Source organism: Bombina bombina, chromosome 2 (genome assembly GCF_027579735.1).
Source record: "Bombina bombina isolate aBomBom1 chromosome 2, aBomBom1.pri, whole genome shotgun sequence".
Lineage (NCBI taxonomy): Eukaryota > Metazoa > Chordata > Amphibia > Anura > Bombinatoridae > Bombina > Bombina bombina.
This window is the reverse complement of record NC_069500.1, coordinates 331,877,818-331,901,344: the sequence shown is the minus strand read 5'-3', so window position 1 is coordinate 331,901,344 and position 23,527 is coordinate 331,877,818.

Genomic DNA, 23,527 nt, shown 5'->3' with positions numbered 1-23,527 from the left:
ATAGTTAAACTCATTCTAACAGCATCTAATAAAAATATTCAAAAATTATATTGCACAAGAAAGTTATAAAGGCTCAAAGATATCAGATCTCGGGTGTTAGGAAAAAAAAGGCAGGCAAATGGCTTTAACACTGAGATACACAAGTCTAAAAAATGTATATGTATGTATATTTATATGTTTATATGTGTGTAAATATGTATTTATGAATAAATAGAACATATTCTGTTAATTGAAGAACATTGGGATGTGAACAGGGCCGGACTGGGAAATTAGACCAGCCCTGGAAATTTGTATAGACCAGCCCAACCCCGCCCCCTCCAACCTAGCCACGCCCCCTCCAAGCCAGCCAACTATGCTCTAGCTGGTTTTCCCTTCAACTCATATAGAGATATATATATATATATATATATATATATATATATATAATATAAAATAAAAATATTGTGAGTTAAGCAGGCAGTTTATACACAAATGAAATACTTGCAGATATACTTACACATACTTGCAGACACATCACATACACAGCGTACACATACATGCAGACACACAACATACACATGCAGACACACTATATACACATGCATACCACAACACACACATACATGCAGACACAAACATACACATACAAACCGACACACACCACATACACATACATGCAGGTGCAAAACATACACACACCACATGACCCCTCAAAACTAAAACTTTCAGAGTATAGGATTATTTAATATGCCAATTAAAATAGATGCATAGTCTAAAAATAATATCAATTAAAAAAAAATATGTATACTACTTAAAACATATTTGATTGCTGTATCAAATTTAGTAATATATTAGTGCTCTAAACTATTTGCTTAGCCAGACAGTAGCTGGCTACAATATTGACTGGAGTAATAGATTGGGGTTACATGCATACTATTATCTCTGCAACATCTACCCATTTAGAAAATCCAGCAAACAATTCAGATAACCTTTCTGGGATTAGATAATAGCAACTATGGTGGAGATATATTTATTCATAGTGTTTTTTTTAATGCTCCAAGTAAAAACACTATGAATAAATATATCTCCACCATAATGAATATATCTGCATGAAGTGTTGTGTAAGTGTAGATGTCTGATGCCATGATGCTTATATAAAACAGTCTGCCATATTTTTTAATTTTTGACACAGTCTTCTACAGTTCTGGACTTTCACACTCAGTCTCAGTCACTATACTATCATCACACTCTGTTTAAAAGTCAACTTCACAAAACATTCATCACAATAATAATATAAATATATATATATATATATATATATATACTGCAAACAAATGTGACTTGTCTTGAACCCTTACCGAATAAAGATGATGTGCCTGCCCTGCTGGCTGCCTGCCTCTCAGTCTCTGCTCTGCTGCCTTCTTCCAAATGTGCCAATGCCGGGTGCTGCCCAAAGTTGCAGCAACTTCAGTACAGTGCTGCTGTGTTGTCCCTCCCTGCTGGCTCTGACTCCCACTGTCCACTGCACTGGGCCACTCGATAGCAGTGTGTCACATGTGCCCCCACATGGCCTGCTTGAGCTCAGTGCTCACTCACTGACGCTGCGACGCAGACGCTGGCACGCTGCTGCTCCCAGGCTGAGGCTCCCGCTCCCTCCACTATGTCAAGTGGTGCGGTGAGTCAACTTGTTGTGACATCACAGCCGCCGGCCCGCCCCACCTGACCCGGTCCGCATATGAGGATTCCTGACCTAAATCCTCCTGAGTCCTCCTTCGCTGGCATGCCTCAGACATACTGAGCCTGTGACTGTGTGAGACTGTCACTGTGACAGACACAGACTCAGTCACTGTAAAGATGACAGGCTGGCTGGTTTTATAGTAAGGTGGGTGACGGCCTTAGGGGGTTAGTTAGCACCAGCGGCCGCAGCACCGGCCGGTTTAACTTGCAGAGGTAGCGGGCCAGCGGCGAGGGGGTTAAATTATGAAACAAATAATAAAGTTTAATAAAAAAAAATTACTACACTGTAACAGGACCACAATTATATTGAAATCAGGCTCAGCAAAGCTGCAATTGCAGAAATATTTTTATACACAGACAACAGCAGCAGCCAGGGCTAGGCCAGCCCAGCTGAGCTGTCGGCCGGCGGCCCACCGGGATTTTTCCCGGTATCCCGCCTGCCCAATCCGGCCCTGGATGTGAAATACTCATATTTTGATGTCGGGTTAGTGCAAATGAAAATATGCGATCGGGTTTGCACAAAAGTGGGGTGTTAAGTTTCTTTCCACTTTTTTATCTCTATTGACTTCTATGGGGGAATACATGAACGTGCACGCAATATTCTTACTTCAGCTTTTGCACTTGTCGGGTTAGCGCGAGAGTACACTTGAGTGGAAGAATTAATTTGCGCTTCTCTCGTAATCTAGGAAAGTATAAAGGGGTTGAAATCTTGGGATATTTGACAATGCCTGCTAAGTATGATTACTTATGTGGCAGCTGCAAGGGTAAAATATTTGTTAAATGGATCTGGAATCTTTGGAAATTAGAACCATAAGCACATTTGTGCCAGAAACTATTTTTGCTGGAAGGTTGGAAGTTAATTGTTAAAATGACCCCTTAGTTTCATCCTATAACCCCTTGAATGCTAAGGAAAGCTCTGAACCATCTTAAAGTTTCCCTCTCAGGTGCTAACAATGGTTAAGAGCCGTCACTAGCACCCCCCACCTTTGTGGAGTTCTGGGGACCTCCATCCACTTCCACTCGGCTATCTGGCCTGTATAGTGACAGGCATTGGGGCCCATTTATCAATCTCCGTATGGAGATTGAGGGCCCATGTTTCTGGCCAGCCTGCAGGCTCGCCAGAAACACCAGTTATGAAGCAGTGGTCTAAAGACCGCTGCTCCATAACCTGTCCGCCTGCCCTAAGCAGGCAGACAGACATCGCTGCAATTCAACCCAATCGAGTACGATCGGGTTGATTGACACCTCCCTGCTGGCGGCCGATTGGCCGCAAATCTGCAGGGGGCGGCGTTGCACCAGCAGCTCACAAGAGCTGCTGGTGCAAGGCTGAATACGGAGAGTGTATTGCTCTCCGCATTCAGCGTGGTCTGGCGGTCCTGTTCCGCACTGTCAGATAAGGTCCGCCAGACCATTGATAAATATCCCCCATCATCGGGACTTCACGTTTTTGCACAATGACGCCACTGCGCAACTTTATTTAAAACTGACAAAATTGTTAGTTACAGGGAGATGGGGACATGCTGCTTAGATGCCTGTATCTCAATCTGTAATTGTCTATCCTTTCCAATGGTATAAGTCTTGGGGGTATAAAGTAAAAAATAAAAAAGTTAAAAAAAACATATTTAAAAAAAAGTAAAAAAAAAAAAGCATTTTGGTATCTCTAAAGGCACATAAATAAAGATAAAAATTGCCTAGAGACCCCCAAAATACATGTTCTAAAAATAAACTTGTTTATTTTTTAAAAATAAATATTGGTTTAAGTATTATAGCTAAATAATCACCGTGGTAACCAGCGTTACCGTAGTGATCACCTAGCTGAGAAATGTCGCATTCCCTTTTACAATACGGACTGATATATATATATTCCCATGATCACCTGGATAATGTGGTTACAAATTAATAAATGGTAGAGGAATGCTATTTTAAAAAAAAGATAATATTTTTATAATCAGTCTTTTAGCGTGCGAGGAAGATGAGCAAAACACCCTTTTTACGCAGCTCTCTCCATCTTTCAAAACTTCTGTATTTTTTTTGCAAAGATGCTTATTTTTTGCAATAAAAATTATATATTTTCTAGCGACAATTTCTTTAAAAATATCTATTTATTTTGTAAAGAGAATTAAAAAATAAAACTTCACCGGGTTATGTCTACAATCGGACAGCTGTAGCCATCTGGGGAATTAAGATACCTTAAATAAAGTACACATTTTTGGAAAGTACACCCTTTGGCACATCAAATGGGGGGCTACATGTATTGCTAGCACAAAAATAGACAATGTAATAATAAGTAGAATATGGCTCTTTGCTAAAAATAAAATACTTTTGATGCAAAGCACCATATTCCATTAATTGTTGCGCACCTCAATTATGTGCTAGAGATACATGTAGCCCCTCATTTAATGCACCAAAGGGTGTACTTTCTACAAATGTTTGCTTTGTGTACCGTATGTTAATTTTCCAGTGGCTAGAACTGTTTAATTGCAGACATGGCAATCTTAAAATCGTCTAAAAAAAAAAAATAGCCTTTCAACTTTTATGGGTTATATCTGCAATGAGACAGCTGTAGAAACCTGGGAAAACTAAGTTACATTAAATAAAGTGCACATTTTTTGGAAAGTAAAGCCCTTGGTGCATCAAATGAGGGGCTACATGTATTGCTAGCACAAAAATAGACAATGTAATAATAAGTGGAATATTGCTCTTTGCTTAGAATTTTTTTTTAAGCAATGCAACTTATTCCATTTATTGCTGCGCACTCCAAATTCATGCTAGAAATAATTGTAGCCCCTCATTTGATGCACCAAGGGGTGTACTTTCTGCTAATGTGTGCTTTGTGTACCCCATTTTAATGTCTCAGGTCAGGTGGCTAGAACTGCTTAACCCCTTAAGGAGCAGGGCTATTTTTACATTTATGCCGTGTTTGTGTTTATCTGTAATTTTCCTCTTACCCATTTACTGTACCCACACATATTATATACAGTTTTTCACACTATTAAATGGGCTTTCTAAAGATATAATTATTTTCATCATATCTTATAATTTATTATAAAAAAATATATAAAATATGATGAAAAAATGTAAAAAAGCACAATTTTTCTAACTTTGACCCCCAAAATCTATTACACATCTACGGCCACCAAAAAACACCCATGCTAAGTATTTTCTAAATGTTGTCCTAAGTTTAGAAATAGTTGATCGAAAATAGCAACACTGAGAAAAAAGCCACTAAAACTGCGGCAATAAATTATTAAGGTGGAATAAGGAAAATAACATTTGAAAGGTGGAATTACTTAGAAAGATCACCAGAACGCTTACTATTAAATTGTTTTATCTAACATAACATTGCTTATTTTAAATCCAGGGAGACGTCCCAAACATATATCTTTGCAATATATATTTTTATTTATGTTTTTATGTTTTAAATAAATGTACCTTTGTTAAATTGTATAGAAGTCTCCAGACTATCTTATTTAGCTTACAGCGCTCCTAAACTCTTTATTGTTCTGTCATTTTATAATTATATACGGTAATCATATGGAAGATTACCTGTGAAGGAGATTTAAGATTAGATTCCAGGCGCAGTTTCTTATATATCCATTTCTAAGTTTAGAAATACCCAATGTTTACATGTTCTTTGCTTTTTTTGCAAGTTATAGGGCAATAAGTACAAGTAGCACTTTGCTATTTCCAAACAATTTTTTTTCAAAATTAGCGATAGTTACAGTGGAACACTGATATCTGTCAGGAATCCCTGAATAACCTTTCACATGTATATATAACCAAGAAAAAGAAAGAATAAAGTGAAATAAGGTACTTTAAATAAAGGGGCAATTGCACACAGGATATACTTAATAATATGTCTTTATTTATTTTAGAGAATTATAAAGTTCTACTTCAAAAGGAAGCCAAGTGGATCTTCAGGTTGGGAACTAGATTTAAATTTGATTTAAATGATAAACTAGAATATGCTTGTTTTCTGTAAATAAAATCCCTTTCTATAGCCCTGTTTCTTTCTGATCTATGTAAATATTATATATATGAAATGATACAGTTGCATATGTGTATGTACTGCTAGAGTGTCCGCCATATGAACAGAATAGCAATGAATTTGTAACAATGTAGTATGCAGAAATAGTAAAAAATGTTATCGCTAGTAATTATGTTGATACAATGTGTTTGAAATTTCTGCTACAAGTATGGGCAGCCTTTGTATAGGAATCCTCTTAAGGTGGTGAAGTCCCCCTTAAGTAATGTCAATCTTAATCACCTGGAGTTGTACAGGTGCTATAAAAGAAGAGGTTCCGGTGAACCAATTATGCCCTGATGAAGCCCCTGACATACAGTCTTGATGTGGGGGTGAAACGTACGTTGTCACTCAGTGTAAAACCCTTGAAAACCTTTGATGTTTGGATTTTCCAGTTTCAGACAGCCTTTGGGAATAGTTTCCGGACATCAGTGATATACCCTGTAAGAATACAATATCTAAGAGGGTTTGATCGGACAAATCCCTGTTGGTGTGTTAATACAGAACTGAATTTTGGAAATCCGAATGTTTACATTATTTTTTGCATTGGGAGAAATCTGTACAGAGTATACCAGCTGGAAGGTTTTGCAACTTATGAGACAGTTTTTGGAACATTGACCAATCAAAGTGAAGTGAGTGAAAAGATTACCACTCCTACCTTTGACGTCACATCATTAAACCGGCATGGACCGGGGATAAGAAAGTGAATGGTGGATGCGTTACACATCGATCCTTCAAGTTAAGAGGTATACTTCTGGATCTTATGCTTGCAAGCTACTGCTATCCTCTGGGGACTGTGTGAGTAATTAGACCTTGAGTGGAGCCACTTGGCTGCATTCGCTCCTCCTGAGGACTTTTGTGCAGTTTTCTGTGCTCATATAATGTAATAGGGCTATCTTTCTAATTGTCTTCTTGTTTTTTAGTTTTAATTTAGTTGTGTGTTATAAGTTGTTGTTGTTGTTTTGTCCAGAATTACTGAGCTGAATTTGATCAATAGTTCTCTAAAATAAATAAAGACATTTTATTAAGTATATCCGGTGTGCAATTGCCCCTTTCTTTAAAGTGACAGTACCTTATGTCACTTTGTTCTTTCTGTTTCTTGGCCCTCTCTGCATCGGTAACTCTGCAAATCTATTTCTGAGTGCTCCACTCGTGGGGTATGCATAAATAGTGCGATTTCGCTATTTTTAGCGAGATCGCAGCAAAGAGATGCCAAGGACTGCAGCGACGTACAGGGTATGTCGCTGGTTCTTAAGGGCATAACGGCCAACGTTGTACAGGGTACGACGTTGGTCGTTAAGGGGTTAATTGCTGAAAACAGTACAGTAAATTCTAAGATGCTGTTTTTGATAAATTATCAAATTGACATGCCTGCAATAAAACAGTGGGAAAAAACAGTGAAATTTTCTTAATTTCTGCTTATTTCAGACAGGTTACCTACTGCAAGTATTTATCCACACAGGTTTTGATGATAGAGCTTAGAAAGATAAAATCACATACTATTATTTATTGAGTCAGAAGTAAAAAAATACACTTTTATCACATTTTACATGCTATTTTTTAAACCTGATAACACATACATATATAATAATGGTATATTTTGAATCTGCAGGGTCTGCTGAAAAAACAATATATAGGCCTAGATTTGGAGTTCGGCGGTAAAAGGGCTGTTAATGCTCCGCGGGCTTTTTTCTGGCCGCACCATAAAATTAACTCTGGTATCGAGAGTTAAAACAAATGCTGCGTTAGGCTCCAAAAAAGGAGCGTAGAGCATTTTTACCGCAAATACAACTCTCGATACCAGAGTTGCTTACGGACGCGGCCGGCCTCAAAAACGTGCTCGTGCACGATTCCCCCATAGGAAACAATGGGGCTGTTTGAGCTGAAAAAAAACCTAACACCTGCAAAAAAGCAGCGTTCAGCTCCTAACGCAGCCCCATTGTTTCCTATGGGGAAACACTTCCTACGTCTGCACCTAACACTCTAACATGTACCCCGAGTCTAAACACCCCTAGCCTTACACTTATTAACCCCTAATCTGCCGCCCCCGCTATTGCTGACCCCTGCATATTTTTTTAAACCCCTAATCTGCCGCTCCGTAAACCGCCGCCACCTACGTTATCCCTATGTACCCCTAATCTGCTACCCCTAACACCGCCGACCCCTATATTATATTTATTAACCCCTAACCTGCCCCCCACAACGTCGCCGACACCTGCCTACACTTATTAACCCCTAATCTGCCGAGCGGACCTGAGCGCTACTATAATAAAGTTATTAACCCCTAATCCGCCTCACTAACCCTATCATAAATAGTATTAACCCCTAATCTGCCCTCCCTAACATCGCCGACACCTAACTTCAATTATTAACCCCTAATCTTCCGATCGGAGCTCACCGCTATTCTAATAAATGGATTAACCCCTAAAGCTAAGTCTAACCCTAACACTAACACCCCCCTAAGTTAAATATAATATTTATCTAACGAAATAAATTAACTCTTATTAAATAACTTATTTCTATTTAAAGCTAAATACTTACCTGTAAAATAAATCCTAATATAGCTACAATATAAATTATAATTATATTATAGCTATTTTAGGATTAATATTTATTTTACAGGTAACTTTGTATTTATTTTAACCAGGTACAATAGCTATTAAATAGTTAAGAACTATTTAATAGTTACCTAGTTAAAATAATAACAAATTTACCTGTAAAATAAATCCTAACCTAAGTTATAATTAAACCTAACACTACCCTATCAATAAAATAATTAAATAAACTACCTACAATTACCTACAATTAACCTAACACTACACTATCAATAAATTAATTAAACACAATTCCTACAAATAAATACAATTAAATAAACTAGCTAAAGTACAAAAAATAAAAAAGAACTAAGTTACAGAAAATAAAAAAATATTTACAAACATTAGAAAAATATTACAACAATTTTAAACTAATTACACCTACTCTAAGCCCCCTAATAAAATAACAAAGCCCCCCAAAATAAAAAATTCCCTACCCTATTCTAAATTAAAAAAGTTACAAGCTCTTTTACCTTACCAGCCCTGAACAGGGCCCTTTGCGGGGCATGCCCCAAGAATTTCAGCTCTTTTGCCTGTAAAAAAAAACATACAATACCCCCCCCCCAACATTACAACCCACCACCCACATACCCCTAATCTAACCCAAACCCCCCTTAAATAAACCTAACACTAAGCCCCTGAAGATCTTCCTACCTTGTCTTCACCATCCAGGTATCACCGATCCGTCCTGGCTCCAAGATCTTCATCCAACCCAAGCGGGGGTTGGCGATCCATAATCCGGTCCAGAAGAGGCTCCAAAGTCTTCCTCCTATCCGGCAAGAAGAGGACATCCGGACCGGCAAACATCTTCTCCAAGCGGCATCTTCGATCTTCTTCCATCCGGAGCGAAGCGGCAGGATCCTGAAGACATCCAGCGCGGAACATCCATCCGGACCGACGACTGAACGACGAATGACTGTTCCTTTAAGGGACGTCATCCAAGATGGCGTCCCTCGAATTCCGATTGGCTGATAGGATTCTATCAGCCAATCGGAATTAAGGTAGGAATTTTCTGATTGGCTGATGGAATCAGCCAATCAGAATCTAGTTCAATCCGATTGGCCGATCCAATCAGCCAATCAGATTGAGCTCGCATTCTATTGGCTGATCGGAACAGCCAATAGAATGCGAGCTCAATCTGATTGACTGATTGGATCAGCCAATCGGATTGAACTTGATTCTGATTGGCTGATTCCATCAGCCAATCAGAAAATTCCTACCTTAATTCCGATTGGCTGATAGAATCCTATCAGCCAATCGGAATTCGAGGGACGCCATCTTGGATGACGTCCCTTAAAGGAACAGTCATTCGTCGTTCAGTCGTCGGTCCGGATGGATGTTCCGCGCTGGATGTCTTCAGGATCCTGCCGCTTCGCTCCGGATGGAAGAAGATCGAAGATGCCGCTTGGAGAAGATGTTTGCCGGTCCGGATGTCCTCTTCTTGCCGGATAGGAGGAAGACTTTGGAGCCTCTTCTGGACCGGATTATGGATCGCCAACCCCCGCTTGGGTTGGATGAAGATCTTGGAGCCAGGACGGATCGGTGATACCTGGATGGTGAAGACAAGGTAGGAAGATCTTCAGGGGCTTAGTGTTAGGTTTATTTAAGGGGGGTTTGGGTTAGATTAGGGGTATGTGGGTGGTGGGTTGTAATGTTGGGGGGGGGGTATTGTATGTTTTTTTTTACAGGCAAAAGAGCTGAAATTCTTGGGGCATGCCCCGCAAAGGGCCCTGTTCAGGGCTGGTAAGGTAAAAGAGCTTGTAACTTTTTTAATTTAGAATAGGGTAGGGAATTTTTTATTTTGGGGGGCTTTGTTATTTTATTAGGGGGCTTAGAGTAGGTGTAATTAGTTTAAAATTGTTGTAATATTTTTCTTATGTTTGTAAATATTTTTTTATTTTCTGTAACTTAGTTCTTTTTTATTTTTTGTACTTTAGATAGTTTATTTAATTGTATTTATTTGTAGGAATTGTGTTTAATTAATTTATTGATAGTGTAGTGTTAGGTTAATTGTAGGTAATTGTAGGTAGTTTATTTAATTATTTTATTGATAGGGTAGTGTTAGGTTTAATTATAACTTAGGTTAATTTATTTTACAGGTAAATTTGTTATTATTTTAACTAGGTAACTATTAAATAGTTCTTAACTATTTAATAGCTATTGTACCTGGTTAAAATAAATACAAAGTTACCTGTAAAATAAATATTAATCCTAAAATAGCTATAATATAATTATAAATTATATTGTAGCTATATTAGGATTTATTTTACAGGTAAGTATTTAGCTTTAAATAGGAATAAGTTATTTAATAAGAGTTAATTTATTTCGTTAGATAAAAATTATATTTAACTTAGGGGGGTGTTAGTGTTAGGGTTAGACTTAGCTTTAGGGGTTAATCCATTTATTAGAATAGCGGTGAGCTCCGGTCAGCAGATTAGGGGTTAATAATTGAAGTTAGGTGTCGGCGATGTTAGGGAGGGCAGATTAGGGGTTAATACTATTTATGATAGGGTTAGTGAGGCGGATTAGGGGTTAATACATTTATTATAGTAGCGCTCAGGTCCGCTCGGCAGATTAGGGGTTAATAAGTGTAGGCAGGTGTCGGCGACGTTGAGGGGGGCAGATTAGGGGTTAATAAATATAATATAGGGGTCGGCGATGTTAGGGGCAGCAGATTAGGGGTACATAGGGATAACGTAGGTGGCGGCGATTTGCGGTCGGAAGATTAGGGGTTAATTATTTTAAGTAGCTGGCGGCGACGTTGTGGGGGGCAAGTTAGGGTTTAATAAATGTAATACAGGGGTCGGCGGGGTTAGGGGCAGCAGATTAGGGGTACATAAATATAACGTAGGTGGCGGTCGGCAGATTAGGGGTTAAAGATTTTAATCGAGTGGCGGCGGTGTGGGGGGACCTCGGTTTAGGGGTACATAGGTAGTTTATGGGTGTTAGTGTACTTTAGGGTACAGTAGTTAAGAGCTTTATGAACCGGCGTTAGCCAGAAAGCTCTTAACTCCTGCTATTTTCAGGCGGCTGGAATCTTGTCGTTAGAGCTCTAACGCTCACTTCAGAAACGACTCTAAATACCAGCGTTAGAAAGATCCCATTGAAAATATAGGCTACGCAAATGGCGTAGGGGGATCTGCGGTATGGAAAAGTCGCGGCTGTAAAGTGAGCGTTAGACCCTTTAATCACTGACTCCAAATACCAGCGGGCGGCCAAAACCAGCGTTAGGAGCCTCTAACGCTGGTTTTGACGGCTACCGCCGAACTCCAAATCTAGGCCATAGTTTGTATACTTTATTCACACAAACTTTACTTCTAAAAGTGTTTAAATGTGAACTGCAACAAAAATATCAAAACCAGCTTAGCACACATATGGAAAATGGCTTAGCAGCCAAAGGGTTAAGGAGTTTACATATGAAGCTGCTATTGTAGATTAAGGGCTAGAATCTAGATTACAAGTAGACCACAATATTGTGTTTATGTGAGAGCGATATTTGTGCTCCACTCAGTAATACCAGCGCGTTCGTATTGCCCGGAAGCTAAGCACTTTCGAGAGGTGAGCAGAAATTTCACAAACTGACTTGTGGCAAAGGTGGCATCCATTGACAGTGTCCCTTTTAAAGTCACTGAGCTCTTCAGTATGACCCATTGCACAGCCAATGCAATGTTTGTCTGGATTTTATGCACATGTTAACAATGGGTGTGGCTGAAACTCCTGAACTCAATCATTAGTAGGGGTGTCCACATATTTTGGCCATATAGTATATGCATATATGTGGCTAGGTAGATTGTCTCATTTATACTGTATCTGCCATCAAAATCTATTTAACAAACTATGGTTAAGATCTGTTGACAACTTATAATAGAAAGTAATGACCATCTAATGTTTAGAGTTAGTACTTTTTTTGTTTGTTAACATAAGACGTAAAATCTTTTATAGAATACTAGGAAGGGGTGGAACTATTTCTTTTAACTGCAACAATAGATCACCTATCAATCTGATGTATGTCTGTATTATATACTGTCAACACCAATTTATGATATTGCCAATTAGATTTAGGAAAGACTCCATATCTCCATGGAAACCACAAAGACAATAATTCTAACTGACTCTACACATATTCTTTACAGCTAAGCAGAGCAGTTTTCAAGCCCACTATAGGCTATATACATGTTTTGCTAGAGAATACATTATGCTCTACTAGCTCTAGGAAATATTCATTCATATAAGAGATTTAAAGGGACATACAAGAACACAGTATGCTGGGGCTTTATAACCCTAACATTCAATTGTTGTCACATTGCATTAAAAATGTAACTAAATAAAAGGGTACTTTATCATTTTTATCCTCTAGCGGATACATTTTACCCCCTGGTTCCTGTCTGGGAACATAAACAGCCACTGATCTCTGCATAACTCATGTTATATTTTAAAAATGGATGAGGAAACAGTAGAAGAGAGCACTCCACAAAAATGGATTCCTGATTTGGTGCAAGCAGTCACAAAAATATATCTGTTCAGAAAAAAAAATATAGAGAAAAGAGCTAGCAATCATATATTTGATAGCCAAAGTGTGACATAGGCTGCACTACAAAATCAGTTTATTTTATCAAAAAATTACATACCACAGTTTAATCAAATCACCATACATATAAAATAATTAAACACATGCATTGGGCATAACATGAGGCAGAAGCAGGGTTAGCATAAAGCAAAACATTTATAGTATAGCACCCTATTTTCTAACACCTGTATGTGTTAACACAGTCCGGGCACTTAGTGAGAACTTTTGCTGGTCATGTGTAACCGGTCATGTGTTAGACTCTGAGTCTGGATCAGTTTTGGGCATTTCTCTAACGATCATCTGCTGGCTCTGCATAGCACCGGGACTTTGCAAAAACAACTCCTGGAACCACAAGGAATTAGCCATTACACAGTGACTGTACTTGGGGCCGCAAGGTGGTAAGCGGTTTTAACCGGTCCGGTATGAGATGATACTATGAAGAAGTTGCATGTGTATTATTCTGAATAGGGCTGTTCTTTTGTGTTCTCAATGCTGCTCGGTATGTAATCAATCGATGACCTGTAGGTTTATGTTAATCCGGAGCATGTGAGTTCACACTAAGTGGATTGGCCTTAAAGGGACAGTATACACTAATTTTCATATAGCTGCATGTAATAGACGTTACCATAAAGACGAATATGAACAGATACTGATCTAAAAATCCAGTATAAAACCTTTTAAAATGTACTTAGAAGCTCCCAGTTTAGCACTGTTGGTGACGTAGTCTGGGACACCCACTGAAATGGGCTAAGTAAACAAAAAGAGCAGACACTCCCCACCTCCTCCCCTTCCCTGCATATGAAAAGACAGATAAAATAAACAGGAGCCTGCAGGAGTCTGTAAACGCATGTATACATCTGACACTGTGGGGCTTGGTTAGGAGTCTTAAAATCAGCACAATGTTCTTAATAAATAAACAAAACTATACATTTTTTTAAAAACGCTCCCAAGTGGGCTATATAAATGGATCATCTACACAACATTTATGAAAAGAAAAATCTAGTGTTTAATGTCCCTTTAAGAATTGGCACTCTGGTGTATAATACTCTAACGGCTAGATTTAGAGTTTTGTCGGTAACGACCCGCGTAGCTAACGCTGGCTTTTTTCTGGCCGCACCTTTAAAATAACAGCATATTTAACGCCACTGCAACTCTCGATACCAGAGTTGCTTACGGACGCGGCCAGCCTCAAAAACGTGCTCGTGCACGATTCCCCCATAGAAAACAATGGGGCTGTTTGAGCTGAAAAAAACCTAACACCTGCAAAAAAGCCGCGTTCAGCTCCTAACGCAGCCCCATTGTTGTCTATGGGGAAACACTTCCTACGTCTGCACCTAACACTCTAACATGTACCCCGAGTCTAAACACCCCTAACCTTACACTTATTAACCCCTATTCTGCTGCCCCCACTATTGCTGACCCCTGTATATTATTTTTAACCCCTAATCTGCCGCTCCGTAAACCACCGCTACTTACATTATCCCTATGTACCCCTAATCTGCTGCCCCTAACACCGCCGACCCCTATATTATATTTATTAACCCCTAATCTGCCCCCCACAACGTCACCTCCACCTGCCTACATTTATTAACCCCTAATCTGCCGAGCGGACCGCACCGCTATTATTATAAAGTTATTAACCCCTAATCTGCCCTCCCTAACATCGCCGACACCTAACTTCAATTATTAACCCCTAATCTGCCGACTGGAGCTCACCGCTATTCTAATAAATGTATTAACCCCTAAAGCTAAGTCTAACCCTAACATTAACACCCCCCCTAAGTTAAATATAATTTACATCTAACGAAATTAATTAACTCTTATTAAATAAATTATTCCTATTTAAAGCTAAATACTTACCTGTAAAATAAATCCTAATATAGCTACAATATAAATTATATTTATATTATAGCTATTTTAGGATTTATATTTATTTTACAGGTAACTTTGTATTTATTTTAACCAGGTACAATAGCTAAAATAGTTAAAATAATTACAAAATTACCTGTAAAATAAATCCTAACCTAAGTTACAATTAAACCTAACACTACACTATCAATAAATTAATTAAATAAAATACCTACAATTACCTACAATTAAACCTAACACTACACTATCAATACATTAATTAAATACAATATCTACAAATAAATACAATGAAATAAACTAACTAAAGTACAAAAAATAAAAAAGAACTAAGTTACAAAAAATAAATAAATATTTACAAACATCAGAAAAATATTAAAACAATTTTAAACTAATTACACCTACTCTAAGCCCCTTAATAAAATAACAAAGACCCCCAAAATAAAAAAAATGCCCTACCCTATTCTAAATTACTAAAGTTCAAAGCTCTTTTACCTTACCAGCCCTGAACAGGGCCCTTTGCGGGGCATGCCCCAGAGAATTCAACTCTTTTGCCTGTAAAAAAAACACATACAATACCCCCCCAACATTACAACCCACCACCCACATACCCCTAATCTAACCCAAACCCCCCTTAAATAAACCTAACACTAAGCCCCTGAAGATCTTCCTACCTTATCTTCACCATACCAGGTTCACCGATCGATCCAGAAGAGCTCCTCCGATGTCCTGATCCAAGCCCAAGCGGGGGGCTGAAGAGGTCCATGATCCGGCTGAAGTCATCATCCAAGCGGGAGCTGAAGAGATCCATGATCTGGCTGAAGTCTTCAATCCAAGCGGGAGCTGAAGAGGTCCATGATCCGGCTGAAGTCTTCTATCAACAGCATCTTCAATCTTCTTTCTTCGGGAGCCATCATCTTCCATCCGACGCGGAACATCCTCTTCTCCCGACGCCTACTCGGCGAATGACGGTTCCTTTAAATGACGTCATCCAAGATGGCGTCTCTCGAATTCCGATTGGCTGATAGGATTCTATCAGCCAATTGGAATTAAGGTAGGAATATTCTGATTGGCTGATGGAATCAGCCAATCAGAATCAAGTTCAATCCGATTGGCTTTGTTTCTCAATTATATGACCCTATATTTTACTTCAATTTCTATTATTATTATTTTTTTAATCTCGCTTCTCCCATTTTATATTGAACATTTTATGAAAATTGTATTTTAGGTCCGTACAGCCTAAGCATACCATATTCATATTTAAGCCCTTGAAGCATGATAATGGTTAAGTCTTTTGGTAGGACTGGGCTAATCCAAGGAGAATGTCATTTATTAATATTATTATCTTTTACTATAATAGCTAGAATAAACATACAATACGTATTTACATAAACTGTGAGTTTACAGACAACAGTAAATGTAGCTTAAATCCAAACTGTTCTTTAACATTCAAGGTTTCATAAGTAGAGATACAGTATATTAAGTGAAAGCAAGTTTGAGAAGAAAGTTTTAAGAGACAGATTAATTTTTATTTCTTTTATAAAGGGAATTTAATTTGTTTCAATAACTCCCCAAAAGGTGTTAGGATTTTATTCAAATCATACCCAGTGACATCACCACTCAATCAATGATGTCATTTTAAATAAACCCATAAATATATTTTGTAGAGGCTTTAAATCTGCAGGTATTGTTCATGACTGAAACATGTAAGTTTGCCTCATTAGCATGAGTGAATACTAAAAAAGACGTTGCCTCATGAAATTTACATAAGTATTGAAGCCTCTTGAGACTAAAATAAACAGATGTAGGTCTGTATATAATAGGCATGATAACTATAATGACTACATTTATGTTAGATTATTTCATTGATGCAATTTAGAAGAACTGAAGTATATCCATATATGTAAATATCTGCTGCAACATACAAAAAATTACACTTATTGTGTACAGTTGTATATGCATTTCTTCCTTATGATTTACAAATATAACATTCTTAATGCAGTTTTGTTTTTCTTTATTCACGTTTTATTTCCAAATTAGAATTTGCCATAAATAACAGTTACACATCATGTAAAAATACTGCTACTAAGTTAGAGGTGGAAAAATCCATAGAAAAAAAAGTATTTGCTTAATATGCAAATTTAAGGAGTCAATAAAACACCTAAGCAATTCAGGGTGTTTTTTTGCCATACTAAACTTACAAGATATAATTGCTATCCTTAATTGTATACCATCTGTTAATAGCTATTGATGAACTTTGAATAATTAGTTAAAGGAAGGCAAATTAACTGTTTGGTATATAGCACCACTTAAACAGTAGCACATTATCATTATACCCACTGTTGGCTGAAACACAGCAAACAATCGTTGGGTAGAAACATTTGACTCAGTCTGCCTTTATTATATCCACCTACAATTTCCATAGGTTACACTTAATCACTACTCTACAGTTCTCATTCAAACCCTGGAGTGGTTGCATGTTGGTATCTATGTAAAATGCATGTAGATATATTCTTCATTCCGTGAATCTTATGGTTTCCATAGAAATAGCAGTAATTATTAGTAATGATAAGTTAAGTATTGGTAATTATAGAAAGCATTGCAAATTCAAGTGTTCTTATAAAGAAAAAGTTTGCTGCGTACCTTTTTATACAGTTATAAAAATCTAACCTTTCCTTAACCTATTTCCCTTTAACTTTCACTATTCAGAAAACTGAATAACCATTACAGATTTATAAATACAAATGACTGTTTTTGTATAACAGGTGGTGTTTGCGTCATCTAAGATCATAATATGGCAAATACTACATTCAACAGAAATGAACACTTCTTAAATAATCATATATAATCCCACTCTTCATTCATCGCAATATAAATCTACTGAAGCAATCAAAAATAATTTGGTACACAGAAGCTGCTCAATTACATATTACCTTAGAAGTTGAAGAACAAAAATAACAATTTTTGGCAAACATTCCTAGACATTAATAAACTGTCTCAGTGTGAGAGCTGTTCTATATATTTACACTGACAAAACAGTGTTATATTTATGAAATTGGTTGATTTATTTGTATTCATCCATCTTAAATTTCTTGTATAAAATATCCAAGATGTAATTTTTCACAAGTATAAAATGTAGACTGGTGCTTTTTAAAACTGTTACGTATCCAGCGGATTGATAAATGTTTTGATTAATGAATAGAGTATTTTTTATTCATTATGGTGCACATAAATTTCTCAGGTAGGTGTAAACATTCTGTTTTTCCACCATTATTTTAATCTTGATATATTGTATTGCAAAATGTATTTTGTAATAGACATTCAATGAATGTCACATTTTAGTATTACGTTTTTGGTTTAGTTGCTTGTAAACTCGAAAAAAAATCTGTTGTTTTTCTAAATTAATTTTCTGGGATTGAAAACAAAACCAATTTAGAAAATGAAAAATGAAAAGGAGGGTACCCCCCAGAAGAAAGACACAGTGAGAAAAAGTGATTTTATTTTTTAATATATAAAATATTGTATCTGTTTTCATTAATATTATTTACCCCCACTCAATTAAAAAATGTTTCTGCTGTTCTATTAACTATAAATCAAGTTAAAATAGCTTTTATTTATAAAAAGATATTCCAATACAGACACATTTTGATTATCATTATTCATTTCTAAGCTGAACTTTGAATGGATGTTCCTCTAATTAATTATATTGTTTTTGTGTATAAAAACAATGTAGGCTGTGTTTTAAGTGTTATTTATTGATTTATTTAATTTGACTATGCCCATAGCCATTCATAGGGCTGACAAAAAAGATTTCACCTTTTGGGTTAGCCATATCATGGCAGTGGAAGTTTTCTCACTCAGTTCCCAATGACGTTGTTACTGTACAATCTTAATGTACTTACCTTTATATTTCTACTACTAGGTGTAAAGGGACATAATGTGACTGCCCTTTTCAGCTAGTAATAACAAATGTGTAAAAAGTTTTAAAATATATAAAACAAGTACTTATTCAATAAAATTATATGGAGAATAACAAACATGTTTCCTTATAACACTTTTTATAAAAAGGTACATATAATATTAATATAAAATATATTATATCATGACATTTCAAATGCTAAAGTAAAAGAAAAAATCATGTATATAGGATATTGTATACAGCTATAAAGAATAGTACCTGTATATTAACTAAACATAGGTGTCTGACAGAAAATTAAGTAGAGGGGCTGTAAATATACCAATACATTTTCTGTAATCTAAAGACTGGTGAAACCCTCTACCTTTTAAAAATAAATATTTGTGTTGTATGATTTAATATGATGTACAATGTAATATGACCTCTTATATATAACAATGTATTTTTACTGCATTATCCACATTTCCATTTATCATAATCACCTTGTAATAGAAACAAGACATTACAGAAATAAACACTCCATTATAATTTTTATAGCCCTACTTGAAATATGAATCCTTATATCATGAAGGTGAGTCGGCACCTAAATATCATTTACTCTATACCGCATTATCCTTACTATAGAAAACCCTGAATACGACTGTTTACATTTGAAATATAATTGTTAAAAAAAATGAAAAGGTAAAAAATACAATTTGAAAGTATCATACCTTTATCTATAAGAAATGTCTTGGAAATAAACCAAGATAACACGTATAAAGGCATCTTTCCCCATCAAGCAAAAGATGTGATTTATTGTGTTACAACACTTATCAAAGTATCATCAAATATAAAGTACAAAGTTGTAAAGAGTTAGATTGATGCAGGTAATTCGAATCTGGCCAGAAATAAAAAAGAAGTTTGGACAGATGGCCTTTTAATTGGCTCACTATAGACTTTACATAAAACGTGGGGAAAATCTAAATCAAGTATCAGTTAATCTCCTGACAACTTTTACATAATACACACGTAAAGTGTTGGACTTGGTTCAGAAGAATATCCATATATTTACTATACATTATATTCTTAATTTGTTGCCATACTGGTTTTAATAAGCTTCTGAATAATTATAAAATGAGCTATATCAGTTAAAAAAATATGATGTCAAAGTTCAGTAAATAAAAAATAACATAAATATGACAATAACTGGAATTTGAACAAAAATAAAAAATAGTAAAAATAATGTAGTAATATTTAGACATAGTCCACATACTACATTCAAAATCAGAACTTCCAAAGCATCATATGGAGAGTTCGACAGAAGTGCAATTAGATAGGTACTGTCCATATGTTCAATGCAAGTAATGTTAGTCCATCAGTACAAACATTTATGTAATAACTTAACTGGATTTTAATTTAATTCACTAGGGTTGCCTTCTTACATTACGATAAAGCAGATCATTGCAGCTTTAAAGAACATTATTCCCAAGAAAAAAATGCACATTTTGGGTTATATACATTTTTTTAAACATCGGATGTTAAAGGGATAGGAAAGCCAAAATTAAACTTGCATGATTCTGATAGAGCATGTAATTTAAAGACACTTTTAAATTCACTTTTCAAATGTGCTTCAGTCTCTTGGTATCCCTTGTTGAAAAAGAATACGCACATATCCTACACTAGTGGAAGTTAGCTGGCGATTGGTGACTGCACACATTTGTCTCTTTTGATTGGCTAATTATATGTGTTCATCTAGCTTCCAGTAGTGTAATGCTGTTCCTTCAGCAAAGGATAACAAAAGAATGAAGCAAATTTGATAATAGAAGTAAATTGGAAAATTGTTGAAAAATTGTATGTTTTATCCAAATCATGAAAGAAAACTTTGGGGTTTCCTGTCCCTTTAAAGCACACCAAAAACCTTAGATTAATACTGGTTATATATAGTACTAGTCATTGTCTATACTAATAATTTATAATATTGAGTCTCACTTGAGCATAGTAACACAATATACCGGAGCTACTGTGAAGAATTTGCTGAGAACCCCCCCCCCCCCCCCCTATTAATTTGACCTCTCCACTTAAAGCATTACATGAATACTTCTAATGCAGAAAACAAAAAGCATTGTCTGGCAGATACTGGAATGGGATGGATGATATACCGAAAATATATGTTTAAAGTAAGGACAATATAAGTATTTACAGGAAAACGAGAGAATAGAGGGGCGCCTCATGTGTGCATCAGTATGTCAGAATGAAACAATCAAACAGGCAATACCAAATGGGTACTCACATTTAGTCCAAGTACACTTATGTACTAGTAGATGCAGGCTGGTAACTTAGGGTGTACCAGCTGACCCTCTCCAGGTGCAGATAGATCAGTGCAGGGGTATCCTGCCACACACGGTGTGTGATGGTTTCCAAAAAAAGTCAGAAACAGTAGTGATACTGCTCAAGAAGGAGCTGAACCAGAGCTTGTATAAAACAAGTTACTTTATTAAAAACAGTATTAAAAACAGTAACAAGCAATGGTTACATATAATGCAACGCGTTTCTCAGCCTTAGTATCCGCTGTTTCATCAGGCATTTATTAAGTGTCGAGCGGACATGATTCGCTGTAGTTTTTGACATCGCTAAATGAAGACAACATACGCGGTCTGCATTTATAATTGCACAAGCATTTCTGGTTAAATTCTTGTGCAATGATGTCCCCTGCTTACTGGCCTCTAGCATGGGCTGTTAATCATCCCGATTGTTTCGGATCTGGATGATTTCAATTTGCCACCTAAAATGTGGCAAACAGGTTAAAGAGCAACGGTCTTATGACCGCTGCTTCTTAACTTCCGTGTCAGGCGAGCCTGAAACAATGGGACTCCGAAGCAGCATTCCGCTGCTTAATAATTGGAGCCCTACATCTCTACATTGAAGGTATAATGAAAATGATCCCTTTACATAGTATTGACTGGAAATACAATTTACATGTGTCAACAGAAATTCAACCCGCTTGGTTACAATAGAATAGTGAAACTAGGACATCAGTAAAGCACCTATAGTATCTGGGGGATTGTGGGTATATTTTACATGTTTATACAATGTTTTATTTATATGTATTTTATTGTATCATGGTATAATATGTATTTTAAGTCTTATCGTGATTTTAAAAAAACGTGTTTTTTGTTTTTGGCATTTTTTTTCTTCTTTTTTTTAGGAAGAAGATTTTGTGTTGGTGATATTAAAGGGATCTGAAACCCAAAAAGTTTATTTTGTGATTCCGACAGAACATACCATTTTAAAAAAGTTTCCAATTTACTTCTATTATCAAATTTGCTTCCTTCCCATGATATTTTGTGTTGAAGAGATACCTAGGTAGGCATCTGTCACACTACATGGCAGGAAATAGTGCTGATATCTAGTGCTCTTGTAAATGGATAACATTCTTGCAAAACTGCTGCCATATAGTGCTCCAGAAATGGGTCGGTGTTCTGTTATTTTTTGCTACCTTGTCAGATTTTGCTACCGCAGATACTGTGCATGCGCAAAATACATCAGTAAATTCCGCAGATGATCCTAAAATGTGCTGATGTAGCTTTGCTCATGTGCAGTATCAGTGGTAGCAAAATCTGACCGAGAGGATGATTCTCCCCACATTCCTCATCTTTTGTTGATACAGGCTAACTGCGCCTACGTGGGCTCAGTGGACTTCAACTGCAGAGACCACTCTCACGGAGGAGGGGCAGTTTGTTTGGGTAAACTGGTCATAAAAACACTGTATTATATAAATTCATTATTTATTCAGTTTTAAAGCAGTCACTGACTTAGTTTGCGCATGCATTGTATCTACGGTAGCTAAATCTGACGGGGTAGCAAATATGTCCCTGCTTTTAAACAAAAGATACCAAGAGAATAAAGAAAAATTGATTATAGAAGTTGTTTAAAATTGCATGCTCAATTTCAATCATGAAAGAAAACTTTTGTGTTTTATACCCCTTTATTAATTCATAGAAGAAAGTAGCCACAACTTTCTAATTTCACCAATGTGCATTTTTTTAACTTTTCACTGTCCAAAACATGTTTTTTTGATTGACAGGTTGTGACTGCTCTGTAACAAAAGGGTTATTAATTTAATTAATTCAAGTAATTAGATTTTGAGAGTTGTATGCAAAAGTTTAGGCACCCCTGTGAATTTCCATGATTTTAAATTATAAGTAACTTGGTGTTTGGATCAGCAATTTAATTTTGATCTATCAAATAACTGAAGGACACAATAATATTTCAGTAGTGAAATGAGGTTTATTGGATTAACAGAAAATGTGCAATATGCATAAAAAAAAAATTAGACAGGTGCATAAATTTGGACAGAGCAACATAAATATTGAATCAATATTTAGTAGAGCCTCCTTTAGCAGAAATAATAGCCTCTAGATCAGTGCTTTCCAAACTGTGTGTCGGGACACACTAGTGTGTCGGCAGCAGTGTGTAGGTGTGTCCCTGCTTCAACACAATTTTTTTAAAATTTTTTAATTTTGGGGGGGGGGGGGGGGTTCCGACTTTCTGCCTGCTATGCATATCACATGGTTGACACGTGATTGATACCTAGTGGGTCACAGATCATCTTAATCTATTGGCACAGCTCAGTGGGAACTGAAACTATTGCCATTGGCAGCTTTGGCAGCACATTGGCTCCTGACTGCACGTGTAGTCTCCTTAATTGGCTAGTGACTGCATGTGTAGTCAGTGAGTGGGACAGCAGTGTGTTTGCAGCACAGGCAGTAGTCAGTCGGACTCGCAGAGCGCTGAGGGCAGCTGCTTAAACGCTGAGCTGAAGTCAGAAGTCAAAGTGTTTTTTTTTGGCAGCTAGCTCCCAGTAG